We start from the raw sequence: 16801 nt of genomic DNA, 5'->3' as shown, positions 1-16801 counted from the left end.
ACTCTCTCTCCTTCCTGCTCACAGTCCTTGTTAAGCCATTATGTCTGTTTTTCTTCAAGGAGGGAAAATAAAGGGTAATTTTGGTCTCCAAAGGAAGCAGTGAAGGCTGAGTTTCAACACATTTCCTGTAAGTTCAAAAGCTTGGCCACCCCCTACCACACATACCTATTGACCAGTGATGCAGCCAGTCATAGTGATGGACCAATAGTATTGTATAGGGGTGGGAGTGCATAGGCAAGCTCTAACAATACCAAAAAGTTTTGTCCAATCACAACTGCTGGCATTCTTGCAGAGCGGGGGCACCGAAAGCTGTCACAGGTATATTACTCTAAGTGTCTGCTTTCCGTACCTGTCAGCAACTTGTTTAATTGTTAAAATAAAAGAGTAACTTTACAGGAAATGTATAATAGTTTTATACATATTATCTTTCTTTATTATGATCTAGATTAATTAATAAGAAAACAAGTATTTTGTTCATAATTATGATTACATGAGATACTGCCATAAATGCTTTGTATTTTCTGAGCCAGCAGGTGGCGCTTTAGTCCATTTTCACATGTTTTTTTTATCTCCTTTGCTCATTTTTTGTGAAAAAATCTTATTTACAAACCTCAGTAGCCCAAACTAAATTTTACACACACCATGAATAAGTGAAAAAAAGGGACTCGTCACCCTCAATCTCCCTGACTTCTAACATCTCTCTATGAGAGAGATTGCCTGAAAGGAGATTACTAGCCGTGTGCTGTCCCTTAAGTTAAGATAACGCACAGTATATATATATATATATATATATATATCATGCGTTTAAAACCTGGAGCAATGAAATTGATATTTAACCCAAACTATTATAATCTCCTTATCTCCCTACTTAAAGTTCCTATTCCTAGGAGTTGTCTGTGTCTAAGATTTAGCTCAGCCTAATGTCATTGCATCTTCCAGTTATTGTTACCGAAAAAAGAATGTAATTCTTCATTGCTTATCCCCCTATAAGACCCGGGAGATTTACGAGAGGTAATTATTCGTGACTTACAGAAGCCATGATAAATTGGATAGAAACTAGTGAAAACAGGATTAGAGACAGAGTTTAGAGTAGGGAAAGCAGATTTCAATCTTCCCAGAGGTCAGGCGACACTTGCCTCTTCTTTGGGAGAAATGACTGTTGCTGAACCTTTTAGCCAAAATTTATTTTTTAAGATATTGTATGTGTGGAGTGAGGCAGAGTTTTATCTCTGATTTGGCCCTTATTACTGTCCATGCCCTGGCGTGATGCTTCCCTGGCCCCCCCTAGTCAGTTCTTAACAGCTTTCTGCTGTGAAATGAACTTTCTGGCTTGTCTCTCTGGAATGCCATTTCAATGTATTCCTATGTGGGGGCAGTGCAGTCACTAGTGTAGCACCTTGCTAAAAAGGAGTGCTAGATCATATATATAGTCTATGTTCAGTTCAACTGTGACAGAACAATCTGTGAAGCTGTGTCTGCCTGTGGGTGGGTGTGTTACCACACAGGGCAGAACAGCCAATGAGGATTGCTTTGGGCATTTATGTCTTCCAGCCAATCACTGCAGGACAGTAACAGTGATGCATGCTGGGAGAGGATATAAATGTGGAGTGTGGCTGATGCAACGCTCTCTTACTCTTCCCTCTCCAGGGCCCTCCTGGCCTGGGGATTACCCGATCATCCAGCGGCTCCTTCGGGGGTGAGCGCTACACTAGCATTATGGTGAACGAGAAAGCTCAACTTCCATCAAACACCTGATTGTTTTTGTAGGGCTGGGAAGAGTGAGGAGCTCTCCCTTTAAGGGACAAAGGTCAGGACCAAAACTTGAAAAAACGTTTTGGAATTAAAATAAAAAAGTTATTATAAAAGAAATTTCAGGAGTTATCATTCATAACACTAAGGCTGCTTGTTAAGAAAGTTGTGGATCACTTAAATGAGGGTTGGTAAGTCTCCATAGCTAGTTAATCTGGCTTAATGTCCTAAGCTGGTGGATCTGAGCTTTCTTTTTGTTAGTATTTCTTTGGTTTTAGAGAAGGTGCAGAGCAGGAGGAAAGCTGTTGGGGCTGGAGAGGAGCTAACACCAAACAGGAGCTACATTCCAGAACTTGGAGCCTGAGATGAATTTTCAGAGCTGAAACGGAGCTGCTTGGAGCTGGTGGAGCGTTCTTGATGATTTGCTAGAGTGGGGCTGGAATATGGTTGGAGTTGAGCTCTGTAGCTTGGAAATGGAGATGAGTTATTGAGCTGAAATCTGGTTGGAGCTAATCTATTGTGCTTGGAAATGGAGAGGAGTTACTGGGGTAGAGGTGAAATGTGCTTTGAGCTGAGCTCTGGAGTTTGGAACTGGAAATAGGTTTTTGCAGTAAAGTTTAAATCAGAAATAAAAAAGCTTTTTAATGTGGCCTGTGTCCCTATGGGGGAGATTCCCTCCCACTTCCTGTCAGGACAGGAAGTGATGGAAAATGTCTTCCACTCAGACACGGACAAAAAACAAAAGCAGATTCGTAGTAGAGTGAAGAAGGGTTAAAACCTTTGGTAGTTTGTATTGCTGTATGTGGCTTCCTGTCCCTACTCCCCTCGTAATGGTGTCACAATGATAGGAAGTAAGGGAAACATTTTCCCAGTGGGGTCACGGACATAAAATAAAAAAAACCGAGTGAAATTTTAACTCTTCCGCAGTTTATCCAAAACTATAAAAAATGGTTCTTTCCTTTTTTTTATAAGCGTTTGGGAAAACGAAGCAGCAGATGTTATTTTGGAATGTGGGTGCCAGTCCATCAGTGTCGCCGAAGGGCGGTGAGAAGTATCGAGTGCACCTCGAGGTCGAGTTTCTGCGGGATTTTAGGCATAAGGGATGTGCCAAGAGAAATGTGATTCCCATCTGACACAGAGTCTGACTCAGATAAACATTTTAATCAATTATACTCGCTAGAACACATTGCTATATGGTTGTGCTGTGTGCGTAAATGTATATGGAAAACAAACCCCAAAATAGACTTCATTTCAGAGACTAGAGATCATGAAAATATTTCACATATTTCATTCATAAAAATATAATGAGGGAGAGGAGAGGGCCACCAAACAAATGTTCATTTTAATATTTGCATTCTAGTTTATACATTCGAGTATGTGATATGTATTTCACCATCAGTCCTGTGGGCCCATCCCCTAATGGGCCCTATTAATCCTTTGAGGCCCATGTGCTGTGGCACTAAAGACAATGGAAAAGTTGACTTCAAGGGAGAACTTTTGGTCTGGGGGCATGCAAAGTCAATGTGCCCTTTCTTGGTAGGGATTAAACATGTGCATTCGGACAAACCTGCAAATCAATAAAATTCAGTTGATTCGGCCAAATCCGAAATAATAAATTTTTTTATATGCCCGAATATACTAAAACAATATTCGAGCATATAAAAATTTGTTATCAGAACGTGCGGCGGCCATATTAGCCGCCGGCGCGTTCTGCGCATGCCCGCTGCCATCTTGGAGGCGGCGTTCATAACGTCACATGACGCTACGTGTGACGTTATTCGCACAACGAGCGGCGGCCCTATCGGCCGCCATCGTGTTCTGCGCGTGCGCACCACCATTTTGGAGTATATCTTGGTATACACCAAGAAGGCAGCACCTATATATTCGCTGCTCGTTCTGCATTTTCTTTGTGCGGTTTCGGATTTGGAGGCTCAATGCGTCCGAATCCGAAACAGCATTAAAATGTGTTTCCATTGACGAAACTAATGAAAATGTTTTTCATTTGTTTTGCCCGAGATTTCTAGTAGGGATACTTTGGACTGGAATTTTGAGCAACCCGTGACTTTCTGTCTGACTTCCTGCCCAGCTCACCAACATTATTGGCTGCCAGGGAGATGAGCAGGATGCTCTGGCTGGTGCCATCCTGAGCTCCTGGCAAATAGTGACGTCAATGAGCTGGGTGGGAACGGACAGAGGCAGGGCTCTCTGTCTGGTCCCACAGCCGCTGGTCCCACCGCATCTGACGAGACCCCCCAGCCCCCCAACTCTATGGCTTCAATCGCCATACCGGGCAGGGACGGCCCAGTGTATGAATTTAATGCTAATCAATGGAGAAGTATTACCTGGAATGATGATGGGGAAAGGAGGGTGATACCCTACTCATCGCATTCCTTGGACAATAATGTCCACTTCATCAGGAGACGTGGCCAGCATATCTGAAAATGTTGTATCAAAGCAAATCAAACTTATTGGTTATATCCACTGTAACTTTACAGGAAGAGAAGGAAATATCTCCACTCTTTGAAACACTTTCATCCAATGGAATTCTATGGATCATTTCCTAACTCCAACTTTTCGTGAATCAGCCTTACATACTCCATATGCTCCATATATTTTATAAAGGTGCAACTACATCTCTGCTAAGTGCATGTGAGGTTATTCTGTCCACACCCAAAGTAAAACACCAATACAACTGAAAAAATACACCAGGCCCTGCTCCGTACTGGGTGCACGGTATTAAAAACACATGCTATGTTGACATAGAATGGAAGGGATTTTCGTGAGCTCATTAATGTACTTACATATGAAAAGTGGCAGCGCAGGTTTTTCCTGTACCCGAGGAGCATCACGAGAAATGTCCCTGAAAATCGAACACCATGAGAACGAGACGTCAGGGAGCCTGGGGCTCCGATGTGATTGGTGCACAGCTGTAAGAGCAGACATTGCCTTCGGCAAAATATGTACACGTTAGGAACGTTAAGACGGCAGAAGAAAATTACCAAGTATTTTGACAGAAAACTGACAACAGTTTAAGAAGATCCCCTTAACTCTTCTAATGTCACCGAGGCATGTTACATCTGTCTGGTGAGAAATGTTCAGCCCATGTAATGCATTCCTTTAGCCAACTGTCAGGGGTGCACGTGTTCTGTGACAGTTTAGGGGTCCAGTTATAAAAAAAAAAAAAATGTGCATTACTATTTTTCCAGCTAAACTGCATGTACATTTGTTCTCTGCAAATGAACCAGCTGGTGTGAGAATGATGCAAAATCGAATGTTCTTAGGCTATATTATTTTCTGATCGATCGTTATTCAAGTATTATGGGCAGCAGTGAATGGGGAAAAGGCCACAATACAGCCACTAGATGGAGCTGTCAGGATCAGGATCTGAACCCAGGGCCTCTGCTGTGTCAGGCGGTGGCTCTACCTTGGGTTCACTACCTAGGCGTTTTGTAGCGCGTTCGAACGCTCTGCAAAACGCTCAAACACCGAAATCCTGTTATTTCCTATGGGTATGGTTCACACCTGGGCGTATTATGGGCCGTATGAACGCACTACAAAACGTCCTACGCCCAAAGAAGTGCAGGAGCTTCTTTGGGGCGTTTTTGTCGCACGTTTCCATTGGGATACAGCCAAGTAGCCCTCGGAAACGCACGTTTGCCTCGCATTTTTTACCGCAAATCGCGCAACACGAAACGCGCATATTCGATATGCCTAGGTGTGAACCTTGGATAGCCTCTTGCCTGCTCTCGTGTAATTCTCAAGTAAACCTAGTTTCTGCTGAACTCCTTACTCCTCCCTTGAACTTCCTATTTTAGCCATGCCTCTGCACTTCCTGTTTGCCAGATTATTGTGCTCTTGCCATATTTCAGAGACTAGAGATCATGAAAATATTTCACATATTTCATTCATAAAAATATAATGAGGGAGAGGAGAGGGCCACCAAACAAATGTTCATTTTAATATTTGCATTCTAGTTTATACATTCGAGTATGTGATATGTATTTCACCATCAGTCCTGTGGGCCCATCCCCTAATGGGCCCTATTAATCCTTTGAGGCCCATGTGCTGTGGCACTAAAGACAATGGAAAAGTTGACTTCAAGGGAGAACTTTTGGTCTGGGGGCATGCAAAGTCAATGTGCCCTTTCTTGGTAGGGATTAAACATGTGCATTCGGACAAACCTGCAAATCAATAAAATTCAGTTGATTCGGCCAAATCCGAAATAATAAATTTTTTTATATGCCCGAATATACTAAAACAATATTCGAGCATATAAAAATTTGTTATCAGAACGTGCGGCGGCCATATTAGCCGCCGGCGCGTTCTGCGCATGCCCGCTGCCATCTTGGAGGCGGCGTTCATAACGTCACATGACGCTACGTGTGACGTTATTCGCACAACGAGCGGCGGCCCTATCGGCCGCCATCGTGTTCTGCGCGTGCGCACCACCATTTTGGAGTATATCTTGGTATACACCAAGAAGGCAGCACCTATATATTCGCTGCTCGTTCTGCATTTTCTTTGTGCGGTTTCGGATTTGGAGGCTCAATGCGTTACAGCCAAGTAGCCCTCGGAAACGCACGTTTGCCTCGCATTTTTTACCGCAAATCGCGCAACACGAAACGCGCATATTCGATATGCCTAGGTGTGAACCTTGGATAGCCTCTTGCCTGCTCTCGTGTAATTCTCAAGTAAACCTAGTTTCTGCTGAACTCCTTACTCCTCCCTTGAACTTCCTATTTTAGCCATGCCTCTGCACTTCCTGTTTGCCAGATTATTGTGCTCTTGCCAATATCTTACTTACTGCTCCCTCTGTGATACAATCCGCTCATACTGCTACTCGTGTACCAACCTTTTGCTGCTGATTCACCGACTACTCTCTCCGTCTTCTGTTTCATGCCTGATACCTTTGGCTACTGACCTCGGCTTGTTCGCTGACTATGCTTCTGCCTGCTCCTACACTACTACCGTCTGCTTGTGTACCGAACTCGGCCTGTTATACCACGAATTTGCCTGCTGTTACAGCTACTGGACTCCGAGCCTGATCCCAGATGGTGACATGAGCTGAGGATCATAGGATATAAATTCATCTGAATAAATAGAGAAATAATGTAACAATTCTAGAGAACGCTGGAGGGAATTGGCAGAGAATTGTAAATTATTGCTACTATGGGGATCCTTGTGATAGCAATGGTTACATTTATCCGCTAATATCATCCAGTGTTCTCTATAACTGTTACATTGTTTCACTTGAGAGACTCTAGAGAACACTGGAGGGAAAGAGTTGATACATGTAACCATTGCTGCTACGGAGATCCCTGTAGTAGCAATTGTTACATTAACTGCCAATATCCTCCCGTGTTCTTTAGAATTGTTACATTGTATCTTTTGAGGGACTCTAGCAAATTCTGCAGGGAATTAGCAGTTTAGTGTAACCATTGATTCTATGGGGATTCCTGTAGTAGCAAATGTTACATTTACCTAGTAATATCCTGCAGTGTTCTCTAGAATTGTTACATTGTATCTCTTGAGAAACTCTAGGACAGGCCTCAAAATTTCCACTCGCCCCCTCGCAATTGGCGAGTGAAAATTGCGTGGGGGCGAGTGGAAACTCATCGAGGAGCGCCGCCGGCGGGACCAGAGATGGGACACTACCGCCGCGGCGATTGCTTACTTCTGTTCTCTCTTCTCATCTGCCGCTGCAGCTACAAAGCGGCCGACAAGGAGAAGAGAGGACACAAACAAATGATAGCCGTGGCGGTAGTGTCCCATCTCTGGTCCTGCTGGCGGCGCTCCTCGTTGACATCCGCTGTCTTCTGCAGCTTCCTCCGCCCACCTCAGCTGCCAGGCTGGGAGGAAAATTGCAGAGACAGTGAGACCGGCCAGCCAGAAAGTTATGCAGCAGGGGGAAAAGATACATGGACGATCTCTGCACCGCCCCCACCACCACCACCACCAGGAGAGAGAAGAGGCACCTGAATACCAGCTAAGTGCACTGTAAGTCCCTTTTCTTTCTTCCTTACACTGTGCGTCACACTGACCCTGCACTGTGCGTCACACTGACTTCCATGCTGTGCGTCACTGACCTCTGCGCGGCGTGAGTCATCTGATGTCTGCGCAGTGTGCATCACTCTGACCTCTGCGCGGTGTGCGTCACTCTGACCTCTGCGCGGTGTGCGTCACTCTGACCTCTGCGTGGTGTGCGTCACTCTGACCTCTGCACTGTGCGTCACACTGACCCTGCACAGTGCGTCACACTGACCCTGCGCTGTGCGTCACTCTGACCTCTGCGCTGTGCGTTACATTACTGACCTGGTGGAGTTAAGTCCGGGGCAGGGTAGGGGTTAGGTGGGGCAACTGGTGGCGAGTAACTTTTAGGCCTGGCTAGTAGCTCAGGACTTGAAATTTTGAGCCCTGCTCTAGGGAACAAGGGAGGGAATTAGTAGATACATTTAACAATTGCTACTAAGGGGTTCCCCGTAGTAGCAATAGTTACATCTATCTGATAATAACCTCCCGTGCTCTCTTGAATTGTTACATTGCATCTCTTGAGGAACTGTAGAGAACACTGGAGGGATTTAGCAGATAAATGTAACCATTGCTACTATGGGGATCAGTGTCAGCAGTTGTGGCAGGGGCATTCCACGCCCATTTGTGACGTATAGCTGTGGGGTGGGGAATGCTCCTCCCCACAGCTGATTGGGTCAGGAGGAGGGGGTGGTGGTAAGAGTTTTTTGTGGGCTTGGGCGAACGCAGGTGAACTGGGTTCCCACCAATACCAGCCTCATCTGTAATCAAAAGTTTCACTGAACATTATTAAATGAACATGGGCATTGAAATCACATTTTTAAAATCACATTAAAAAAATTCTGCAGAAAAAATTTAATATTTAGAAATAAAAAGAGGTAAAATTGTCAATTTATTATGTTTTGTGATTTTACGAGCTTCTTATAATTAATATATATTAGGGATGCACCAATATATCGGCCGCCGAAACATGGCACTTTTGGCATAATGCTGTAAGTGCCATTTTCTGGCCAATATAGCAGGGCATCTGTTTTTTTTTCTCCTCCCCGCTTGGTGCTGCTCTGTGTCCCAGCGGTGAGGAGAGAAAGTGTCACAGGCGGCTGAGCACTGCGGGAGGAGAGCGCTGTAAGTGGCCGGCATCTCTCCTTCCACACCGCTCAACCTCCTGTCACAGATCAGGAGAGCGGTGTGTGAGCAGAGACAGCCAGGGCTGTCACAACAGGCCGAGCTCTCCTGTGACAGCCAATCCAGGATGGAGAGCGGGTACAAGCAGTCAGTGATCGCTGTTTGTAAATAATTGAGGGCAGAGTGTGTTTACTATATCCTCAATTATGAATGAATGGGAAGTGATCTACATCCCCTCCTGTTCATTCATGATTGTGGTTATAGCAAACATACTCTGTTCTCATTTTATGAATGAACAGGAACACTCCTAGAGGATTCTTATATACCCCAAGTTTTTTTTGTTTCTCTTTCAGGTTGAGAGTTTTATTCATAAAAAACACTGAAGTGATAAAAATACTTCAACCAAATAAATTTTAATTTCCTGTCATCGTTACATGTTAATAGGTGAGATCTATAAATATCCACTGGTTAGAGGCGGCCGTGAGAACGACATGAGATGAAATGATATATATAGAATTTCTATGAGCTCTCCCCCAACCCCCATATATATATACATATAGAGAGAGAGATTGCTAAATTCCACCTATTGCAATAAATTAATAAATGCACCTATATTGCAAAAAGAAAAAATTTGCATTGCCAATGTTCAAACTAATGCAACATGTCAACAACAAAACCTAAAAAAAATGGCAATAAAATTGACTTTAAGCTGTTGTAGTTTTCCTTTAAGGTTGTGAGAACCTGAACAAATTAATAAGTTAAAGTCACCCTATAGCTGAAAGATGACACCATTGAAACAAATGTGCAGACGTTTGGTTAAAGGTAATTCTGGTTTGGCCCCGTTCCCTCATACCTCATCCACTTTGGATTTAAACCCTGGCACTTACAAGATAAAGCAAGGGTATTTCCAGTTAGAATAGGATTTAAACAGATCAAACAACTTGGGTTTGTTTGCTGCATGCCGACAGTGTCTGTGAATGAGCAGGAACTGGCTCAACCGCCTTCACCACAGGCTGGAAGTGCTTTAAAATGGTAATCAATGTCAGCGTGTAGACTTTCTAACATCATGGAGAGCGTAGGATTGGTGAAGTTCAGGTCCCCGTCCCACAAAAATAGACAAAGAACAGACAGGTTTTTACCTCTTGATCCTGCCAGTAGATCCCCTATTGTTCAACTTCCTTTAACAGTGCTTTTCTTTCTGCAATGAATTTGCACAGTACTGTTGTCGCCCTGTGGACACGCTCTTAGCCCCCGTTCACACTGAGCGGTTTATCGCGCGATTCCCGCCCCAAAATCGTGTATATTTTTTTCCGCGCAATATCGCATAATGTAGCTTGTCCAATGCATTTCAATGGAGCTGTTCACAACTCACAGCTCAGTGTCGCCTGTAGCTTGTAGCTCAAGCTTGTAGCTCAAACATGACCTATTTTTCTGCGGATGTCGCACGATCTGGCCCCAATAGACTCAATGGTGTTGCGCAAAAAAAGCGCATTACCGGCGATATTGCACGACCTTGTCACCCTACAGAAGGGTCACTTTTCCATAGCAATATGGAAGGAAAGAATTATGTCACATCAAGATCGCTGTTGACTGGTTACAGCCCAATGTAGCAGTGACGAAGTCCTGCCCAAAAAACGCGATACGTAGCGCGATAATATGTGCACAGTCGCACAATATCGCGCAATGTAGCTCAAAGCCGCTCAGCACGAAATCGCCCTGAAAAACGTGCGATATCCATGTCTCTGAGTGTGAATGGGGTCTTAGATGAACGCAATAGCAATGAACTTCCTTATTTGCTCCCTTTTGGTCTGTTCTGATATATCTGTTCGATAAGTACAAATAAATATCTGTTGATCCTGCTAGAAATCTTGTGAGCTAATAACTTCCTGTGCTTTCTACCGCTGCTGACAGTTATCAGTTAGAATTGTTTCCAGCTCTCTCTGAGGATTATGGAACACCTCTCCCTCATGTTATAGGGAAAGGGAGAGGAGGAGGAGTTCTGCAGTCCTGTCCTCGGGATACAGTACACTGAGCGAGCACTGTCACCCTAGGATGGAAATTGTGTTACTGGTAGCAGAGGTGTATCTACTACAAATTGCGCCCCTAGGATCCCGCTCAGCTCCTGCCAACCAGTGATGTCACTGGTTGGCAGGAGCTGGGCGGGACGTCGGCCAGAGTGTCCCAGGTTGCCTAAAGCTGGGCGAGGAGATGTGTGAGGTCCATATTCATGGCTCTTAGCAACCTGGGCTGCTCTGGCTGGCGTCCTACCCAGCTCATGGCAACCAGTGACGACTGGTTGTATGGGAGAGGGGTGCGAAAAACTAAAAAGCCAGCTGTCTCCATGGGTCACTGCACTGAGCACAGAGCGACACCTCCCCTTTAAGTGGAGCCCAGGACATGTGCCATATGTGCAAAACCCTGGATATGCAACTGACTGGTAGGCTCTGAGAGTTCTGGGTTCAATATCCAATAAAAACAAACATGTTTGTACAAAACACTAACAATGTCATAAACCTCGGATGGCAACATCATAATGGTGACAGTGTGCTCTGCCTGGGACCCAGGAGCCATGCCAGATCACCTCATATGTGGTTTCATAGTGTAGTGGTTATCACGTCTGCTTTACACGCAGAAGGTCCTGGGTTCGATCCCCAGTGAAACCAGAGATTTTTTTTTAAAGTGTCACTAAACTAAAAAGTACTTCAATCTTTATACAAATTAGTAAACTAAACCTGAGATTATAGTTCATCACGGGAGGGAGCTTGGAGCGTTGACTACTTTACAACACACACAGGGACCATGGGGAGCAAAAGTAGCCCCCCTCCAGAAGGAAGGACGGTGTCAGCACCAATTCAGAGATGATTTGAGGATCTACAGCCGAGTGATACACAAATAAGATACATTGTTGTTAATAGTTAAGGTACTTGAATACATTTTTAAGATTTAACTCCTGAGTTTAGGCCACTTTAAGCAGCCCAGGGAATACAAAAGTTTGCGCTCAAATCCAGAAAATATCAGGACAGGACAATTGCTTGAGAGCTCTGCTTATATAGGATGTAGATGGGCAAGAGATTCTGGAAGTAGCATTGGTCTACTCTCACTGCATGATTGTCACACACAGGAGTGCTACAGCTTAGTAGAATTGTCAGGAAAGCTATATATGGTCCCAGATGGAACTGATTTCCTAACTGCATGGAACGTAGATGTGATAACAGAGAATTTCCCAGATCATTTTTGTACAAGTCATTCTGAATTGAGAAAGCTGGTCGAGTGACCAGTGATACGTCTTCAAGAAAAATACAGCAAGTCCAGTTGCCTTGACTTATTTTTTTTACAGATACAGTAGATGTGATAACCATTTACATGTTCTCCAGCCCTGGAAGATAAAACATAAACTCGTGTTCCTATGAAATAAATCATTGCCACTAAAATGCCACCGTTTTCCAAGTTCCTTTCTCTAGCACTGATAATGTCATCACATCTTCCTTAATTTCATGGTATCAGTTTGTTATAGCCAGAGTCCTTACTATGCCTTTCATGGCGAGGACATTGGTTTTGCCGCAGGGCATCCAGAGCTGTTCTGGGGCTTAGAAAGACCCACAGCTTGTGTGAATAATAATGAGATACTTGGACAGGAAAGTTGCTTAGGAGTTCTGTTTGACTCAGGTGTAAATGGTCAAGAGACTCTGGAAGGAGCTCTGGCTTTATTTCATGATTGCCTCAAACCAGAGTCCTCCAGCATAGTAAAAAAAATGTCAGGAACACCATAGGAAATAAATATATGGTTCCACTAAGTACTCTACACCATGATCCTACACCATGATAACCATGTGGAGATATCATCACACCATTTTTGCTTTTTTTTTTTCATGAGCACAGCACTTGCAATTTGGCTTAGCCCAAATTTAAGGAGTCACCCCACTTAGGGGAAGGTGGCTACATATAAAAACATAAGCATAGCTGTGAGTGGGCTCTTAAAGCAAACGTGTGGTTTACTAATTCTGGCCAAAGGAACAGGTTTGCTCTAAAACCTACCCACCTCCCAAGCAGTAAATACTTTTCTTTCTTTTACTCACCCACCAATGAACTGCAGGAGCTGAAGGAGATACCCAGGTATGGAGGAGCATGTGACTTACCTCTGGCTGAATGAAATAAAGAGTATAATAAAGACATGAATATCCTGCTGGACAAGGTGCTAAGGTATAGTTTAGACTTGTTTTACTAAAGGTGTACAATATTTGTTTTGCAATTAAACATGTAATACATGACAAAGGATTCCCACCATGGATTATTAAATAGTCAGTGAAGCAGAAGTTGCTTCCACTTTCTGTGTTAAAATGGCTACTTGTAGTGTCCATCGGAAGCTCATGCAGCAGGGTGGAGCACGGTTTGGGAGACATGGACAGAGCGTTGTCACCCTATAACAGCAAGTGCCTGAACAAACACCTTTGTGGCAGTATTAGCTTAATGAAAGCTGCAGCATTAAAAATACTGAAAATTATTTTTGATCATGTTAAAGCTTATATGAGATTTTAGTGATTGAGTTTACATCTAGCAGTCATTGATAGTGACTTTGCAATGACACATTTCTCAGTGGAAAGCATTCTCAGTGCCCTGGTCCCCTATGAACACTTCTTGGATTCATCCCATCCACCTGCACTGCAGCAGGATACATTTGAATGCTGTATACATGCAGTCCAATGTTCGCCTCTTGGCAGATTCTTTGCGGATCAGCTGAGAACATTGGCTCGGCAATGTGTGGGAATCCTGCGCAGGCTTTTATGGTCCACACCTGCATAGCAACTGAAGGTCAGCTCGAGAGACAGAGGAAAACTTCCATCCTTGCTGGCTTTAGTGATGTCATAATGAATGCTGGAGTTCCCAGATCTTCTTTTATTAAATCTACATAAGCGGGCTGTTGAATGACATCATAACATCCTGCCTGATTAGCCCCAAGGCAGATGAGCAGCAACCTTCCCACCCCTACCCGGGGGTTATCTGTGGATTCCCGGGATGGTGTCAATGAGAACCTCTTCATTCACAGCTCTATCTGTGGTCAGACACTTTGCCTTATCAGGATGTGAGCCAGCTGGCCTTAGATCACTGTTTAGTAATGAGTTCATTATTAGAACCTGACATCTTCATACACGTTTACTGAGAGTCTGGCCAGCTTAGTTCCTTTGCTACTTAATAGGAGATGACATTATAGAAGCATAAATGTTAAAAGGGCGCACTTGGTTGTTAAGTTCTCCTCCCTGTGTATTGTCATTGGAGCTGTATGTAATCCATCTCAGCCATATTCCAGAAAGCTTGCTAAGGGACTTACTGGTGCCTTGGTGGGATGAGACCTATACTGGTGGTCAGTAAATGTGCCCTATCATTTCCTTGCAGCTGCCCTCTGTGGCAGTATCTCCTTTGGCAACGATTCCATGCATGCGCCTGAAAAGTCGTAGTGACGTAACATTGCGGACATGGTTATTTAAGGTGGCGTAGATCCTTAGCTTGGTGCCATTTGTCTGCCTGGTACATAGCAGGGAGGGCATGAATGTTACGTATAACACATTTGGAAGTACATAGGTGGGACATCTTGGCAAGAACACACTGTCATATTTTGGACCCATGGTGGCCCCGGGTTTGGTCATGGTGAGCAAACTGGGGGAATTCAGCAGGGAAAATACTTAGGCCAGAGTGACAGATTCATATTTTACTGATGTAATAGTGATACTCAGTTATGCGTTTGTTAAGAGTACCTGTCACCTTCTTGCAATTTGTACCCTGAAGAATAAAGTAAAGGAAGTTGCTGGTCATTATGGTTTGGTATGCATATCTTCTTGCATATATGAGCATGTACAGTATTTTTATTTGTGCCAAATAACTTGTTACCAGTGTCTACATTCAACCGAATTGACACTGTTTACGGCATTAGGCTGTTGCTGATTGTGTCCTTGGAATGGAGTAACCATAGCAGAGACACCAGCCTTCGATACATGCTGCCATTATCACTCACCTTGGGTCATGACTTTGTACCAGTCAATGTGTTCTTCCTTGAACCTTAAGAGTCTTATAATGGGCTGGTTTGGGAATACCTGAGCAGCACAGTTATGATACACAGTTAGTATAGTCATTGGTGTTCTCAGAATTCCATATTGCTGGCAGTGTGGCCTGGAGCACCAGCTATGGCTTTGATCCCCCTGTATATTTAAATGCTTAGAGAGACACTGTCACTTTGCCCATACAGGCCGAAATGACAGTGTCCCCTCAAAGGGCATCCCTTGAGTCCCTTTTGCTTCCATTGCCTGTGCTCCCTTGTAGCTCCTTGCTTCTCCCCAGCCTACAAGAATACCCCACATGTCCGGGTATGGGGGAGCATATGACTTGTGCCCCTGTGACAATACCCAAGCCAACCAACCAGGCCAGATCAGTACCATGTGGCGAAGCCAAAATTAGAGCAGTCGGTGGAGGAACTAGAAGCTGTGCGAAGCTCAGGTAAGGTGAGTTTATGGGGGTCACCAATAACTCTCCCCTTTATGGCCCTTTAATAATCAGTAACTTCCATGTCCTGGGGTGCAAGCATGGCCTCTTCCCAGACATGACTAATCTAACTGGAGAAGTGAGTTCACGTATGCTGATCCTGTATCTTTTCCCATTTTAGGGAAGTAGGGTGGCCCCCCTTGACGTGCTGGGAGTCATCTAGACAATGGACCTTCTATAATATCAGCCGACCAAATTCCCCCAATTAATCCTGAAAACAAGAAGGACAAACAATGCACTCTGTTATGGGATCGGTAAAACAATGTTATGGATTTTTATTTGCATATACAACCACTGCAGATAAGCAGAATTTCAACCCAAATCGGAGAATCCCCATTGATAGCAGAAGAGTCACATAAAAACCTTTTTGTGTAATCAGATCTGGCAGAAGCCGAGTTAAAGGAGTAGCAATAACATCCCCGTTGTCTTGCACTTCCTAATTCGGTTGAAAATAACCTCAATATCTGTTTGTGCCAAAACTTCCTTCTAGGTGACAGATAAAGCCTGGAAAAGCAAATATTCCTGTTAAAGTAGAGGGACTCTGGAATAAAACATACGGCAGGCTTGTGATGTTTAAAGCAGGTTTCCAGAAAAAAATCAGAAACAAAAAAAAAAAAACACTTCATTTTGCAGTTGTTCTGAGTCTGGTTCTTGGTTTTTGGATGTTCTAATAATATCTATAGGTTCTAGACAACATAGTGGCTATTACACACCATGTACTTTAATTTAGCTGTGAGCCCTCGTGTGTAACCAATCACGGACTTTCTTGCAGCTTACAAGAACTCTTTTGTAAATTGTAACCTTGTTACTTTGTAATTTTTTTAAAACGACAACCGCCCTCACCAATTTTTTGTATGGGTGTCAAAGGGACAGGAAGTTACATAGTTACATAGTATTTGAGGTTGAATAAAGACATTAGTCCATCAAGTCCAACCTATTAGGATCTCATTCTAGGAGTACCTGTACCCCTGTATATTACGGTCCCTTAAGAAATCGTCCAAAAGTTTCTTGAACAATTCCACATTCTTTGCTGAAATCACTGTCTGTGGCAGTGAGTTCCAGACCCTAACTGATCTTACTGTGAAGAACCCCCTTCGCCCCTTGTGCTGGAATTTTTTTTCCACCAATTTTAGGTGATGGCCTCTAGTTTTTGTAACGGAGTTAATTTTAAACAGTTTATCGCTAATGTTGCTACCACCATTGAACATTTTGTACATGGAGATCATATCCCCCCTTAATCTCCTCACCTCCAATGTGAACATGTTTAAATTTAGTAGCCTTGTCTCGTAGCTCTGGTCCTCCATACCCCTAATTAGTTTGGTTGCCCTCCGCTGGACTTTTTCCAACTCAAGGACATCTTTTCTTAGTA

The 16801-nt window shown here is 43.8% G+C and overlaps 1 non-coding gene across 1 annotated transcript; it reads left to right on the top strand.

Moving 5' to 3' along the window:
- The first annotated feature begins 11491 nt into the window (after positions 1 to 11491).
- TRNAV-UAC lies at positions 11492 to 11564 on the top strand. The gene has a single exon. It is a non-coding gene; the product is annotated as a tRNA-Val (tRNA).
- Positions 11565 to 16801: the final 5237 nt, after the last annotated feature.

The sequence above is a fragment of the Nanorana parkeri genome, unplaced genomic scaffold, assembly GCF_000935625.1.
Source record: "Nanorana parkeri isolate BGI_ZX_2015 unplaced genomic scaffold, ASM93562v1 scaffold891, whole genome shotgun sequence".
Lineage (NCBI taxonomy): Eukaryota > Metazoa > Chordata > Amphibia > Anura > Dicroglossidae > Nanorana > Nanorana parkeri.
The sequence above is the reverse complement of the archived record's forward strand: the minus strand, read 5'-3'. Positions and strand labels throughout refer to the sequence as shown.